The sequence below is a fragment of the Rhincodon typus genome, chromosome 13 (genome assembly GCF_021869965.1).
Source record: "Rhincodon typus isolate 14 chromosome 13, sRhiTyp1.1, whole genome shotgun sequence".
NCBI classification, from domain to species: domain Eukaryota; kingdom Metazoa; phylum Chordata; class Chondrichthyes; order Orectolobiformes; family Rhincodontidae; genus Rhincodon; species Rhincodon typus.
The window spans coordinates 40,797,642-40,801,849 of record NC_063344.1 but is presented as its reverse complement, the minus strand read 5'-3'; positions in this window follow the sequence as shown (position 1 = coordinate 40,801,849).

Below are 4,208 nucleotides of genomic sequence, written 5' to 3'. Positions count from 1 at the left end.
GATGAGAAAGCGAGGATGAAAAACAGAGAGGCAGAAAGAGGACGAGAAACAACGGGGCAGAAACAGAGGATGGGAAACAGAGAATGAGAAACAGAAAGGCAGAAATGAAGGATGATAAACAGAGAGGCAGAAATTGAGGTGCAGAAACAGAGGATGAGAAATAGAGTTTGAGAAACAGAGGGCGAGAACCAGAGAATGACAAACAGAGGGGCCGAAACATAGAATGGAAAGCAGAGGATGAGAAACAGAGAATGAGATACCGAGGATAAGAAACACAGGATGAGAGCAGAGTTTCTGAAGCAGAAGATGAGAAACAGAGGATGAGAAACAGAGAGGCAGAAAAACAGGATGCGAAGCAGAAGATGAGAAACAGAGGCGCAGAAACAGAGGAGGACAGGCAAAGTATGAGAAACAGAGGATTAGAAAACAAGTATGAGAAACAGAGGATGAGAAAGAGGATGAGAAACAGAGGAGCAGAAACAAAGGATGAGAAACAGAAGGGCACAAACAGAGGATCAGAAACTCATGATGACAAAAGGAGGTTGAGAAAGAACGAATGAGAAACAGAGAGTCAGAGTGAGGATGAGAAACAGGGGGCAGAAACTCAGAATGAGGGACAGAGGATGAGAAACAGAGGGGCAGAAATTGAGAATGAGAAACAGAGAGGCAGAAATGGAGAGGCTGAAACAGAGAATGAGAATCAGACAATGAGAAACAGAGTTTGAGAAAAAGAGGATGAGAAACAGACATTGAGAAACAAAGGGCAACAAACAGAGGGGCAGAAGCAGGGGATGAAAAGCAGAGGATGAGAAACGGAGTATGAGAAACAGAGGAGCAGAAAGAGCAGCAGAAAAACAGAGGGACAGAATTGGAGAATGACAAATGGAGCATGACAAACAGAGGGCAGAAACAAAGGATGAGAAATGAGGGGCAGAAACATAGGATGAGATAGCGAGGATAAAGAACAGAGAGGCAGAAAGAGGATGAGAAAGAAGGGGGCAGAAACAGAGGATGAGAAACAGAATGACAAACGGGCCGAAACAAAGAATGAAAAGCAGAGTATGAGAAACAGAGGATGAGAAACAGAAGGTCAGAAAGAGAGGGTCAGAAAAACAGGGTACGAAGCAGAAGATGAGATACAGAGGATGAGAAACAGAGGGGCAGAAACAGAGGCTGAGAAACAGAGGTTGAGTAACAGAGGGGCAGACACAGAGGAGGAGAAACAGACGAAGGGAAACAGAGACTAGAAACACTGGGGCAAAAATAGAGGATGAGAAACGGAGGATGAGAAACAGGTGAGCAGAAATAGAGAATGATAAAGAGAGTGGCAAAAACAAAGTTTGGAAAGCAGACGAATACAAGCAGGATGAAAAAGAGGGGCAGAAGCATGGGATGAGAAACAAAGGCTGAGAAACAGAGGAAAAGAAACAGACAATGAGAAACAGGAGCAGAAACAGATGCTGAGAAACAGAGTGGCAGAAACAGCAGATGAGAAACAGCACGAGGAAACAAGGGGCAGAAACACAGGATGACAAAGAGGATGAGAAACTGAGGGGCAGAAACAGAGCATGAGATTCATAGGGGAAGAAACAGGATGAGAAAAAGAGGGGCAGCAGCAGACAATGAGAAAGATGCAAAGGATGACAGTCAGAAGATGTGAAACAGAGGAACACACACAAGGGGGGCAGAAACAGAGGATGAGAAACAGAGGAAGAGAAGCAGAGGATGAGATGCAGAGGACTAAAAACAAATGATGAGAAACAGAGCATTGGAAAGAGAAGGTCGGAAACAGAGGTGTAGAACAAACGATAAGATACAGAGATTGACAAACTGAGGATGAGATACAGAGGAGCAGGAACACACGATGAGAAACATCGGATATGAAATAGAGCGAAAGAATCAGAGGATGAGAAACAGAGTATGAGAAAATGACGCGCAAAAACAGACAATGAGATACAGTGGATGATAAGCAGAAGGTGAGAAACAGAGGAACAGAAACAAGGGGGGCAGGAACAGAGGAAGAGAAGCAGAGGACTAAAAACAGCTGATGAGATACAGAGAATTGGAAGGAGAATGTCAGAAACTGAGGGGTAGATTCAGAGAATGAGAAACAGATGATGAGAAACATAGGATAAGAAACACAGCAAAGAATCAGAGGACGAGAAACAGAGTATGAGAAACGGAGGGGCAGAAACTGACAATGAGAAACAGATGATGAGATACAGAGGATGACAAACAGATGAGAAACAGAGGAAAAGAAATAAGGGGTGCAGAAACAGTGGTGCAGAATCAGAGGATGAGAAACAGAAGATGACAAATAGCAGAACAGAAACAAGGGGTGCAGAAACAGAGGATGAGAAACAGAGTAGCAGAAACAGAGGATGACAAACACAGGGTGACAAATGCAGGATGACAAACAGAAGGCAGAAACAATGGATGAGAATCAGAGAATGGGAAACAGAGGATGAGAAACAGAGTAGCAAAATCACATGGGCAGAAACAGTGGATGGGAAACAGACAATGAGAAACAGAGGATAAGAAACATAATGAGAACCAGAGTGGCAGAATAGGAGGATTAGAATCACAGGATGGCAAACACAGAATGAGAAACAGAGAATGAGAAGCAGAGGATATGTAACAGATGATGAGAAAGAGAGGTTTGGAAACAGAGACTTTTAAAGAGAAGATGAGAAACAGAAGTGCATAAACAGGGGCAGAAACAAACATTGAGATGCAGAGTATGACAACAGAGGATGAGATACAGAGGAGCAGAACAGAGGATGAGAAACATAGGATGAGAAAGAGAGGGGCAGAAACAGTGAATGAGGGACAGAGGATGAGAGACAGAGGGGCAGAAACCAAGGACATGAAACAGAATCAGAAACAGAGGATGAGAAACAGAGGTTGGAGAATTACGGGGCAGAAACAGAGAATGAGAAACAGATGATGAGAAACATAGGATAAGAAACAGAGCAAAAGAATCACTGGATGAGAAACAGAGTATGAGAAATGGAGAATGAGAAAGAGAGTATGAGAAAAAGAGGGGCAGAAACAGATGATGAGAAACTGCGAATGGGAAACAGAGAATGAGATACAGAAGAGCAGAAACAGGGGATGAGAAACAAAGGATGACAAACGGAAGATGAGAAACAGAGGAACAGAAACAATGGGGGCAAAAACAGAGGATGAGAAAGAGAGGAAAAGAAACAAAGGATGAGATACAGAGGAGCAGAAAAAGAGGATGAGAAACAGAGGATGACAAACGGAAGGTGAGAATTAGAGGAACAGAAACACGGGGGACATAAACAGATGATGACAAAGAGTGGAAGAGAAACAGAGTATGAGATACAGAGGAGCAGAAACAGTGGATCAGAAACAGAGGATGAGAAGCAGATGATGAGAAACATAGGATAAGAAACAGAGCAAAAGAATCAGAGGACGAGAAAAAGAATATGAGAAACGGAGAATGAGAAAGACAGTATGAGAAAAAGAGAGCCAGAAACAGACAATGAGAAACTGAGAATGGGAAACAGAGGATGAGGAACAGAGGATGAGATACAGAGGAGCCAAAGCAGAGGATGAGAAACAGAGGATGACAAACAGAAGATGAGGAGCAGAGGAACAGAAACACAGGGGCATAAACAGAGGATGAGAAATAGAGAAACAGAAACAGAGTATGAGATACAGAGGAGCAGAAACAGAGGATGAGAAACAGCAGATGACAAACACAGGGTGAGAAACAGAGGATGAGCAATGGAGGATGAGGCACACAAGTTGAGAAGCAAAGGGACAGAAACAGATGGGCAGAAACGGAGGATGAGAAACAGAAAGGCTGAAACAGAGGATGTGAAATAGAGGGGCAGAAACAGTGAATGAGAAACAGAGGGGTAGAAAATGACTGGCAGAAACGGAGTGGAAGAACCAGAGGTTGAAAAATGGAGTATGAGAAACAGAAGAGCAGAAAAAATGAATGAGAAACTGAGAATGGGAAACAGAGGATGAGAAACAGAGTAGCAAAAACAGATGGGCAGAAACAGAGGATGAGAAACTAACAATGAAATAGAGAGGATGAGATACAGAGGAATAGTAACAGAGGATGATAAACATAGAACAAGAAAGAGAGGGGCAGAAACAGTGAATGAGGAACAGAGGATGAGATACAGAGGATGACAAATAGAAAATGAGAAACCAAGGAACAGAAACAAAGG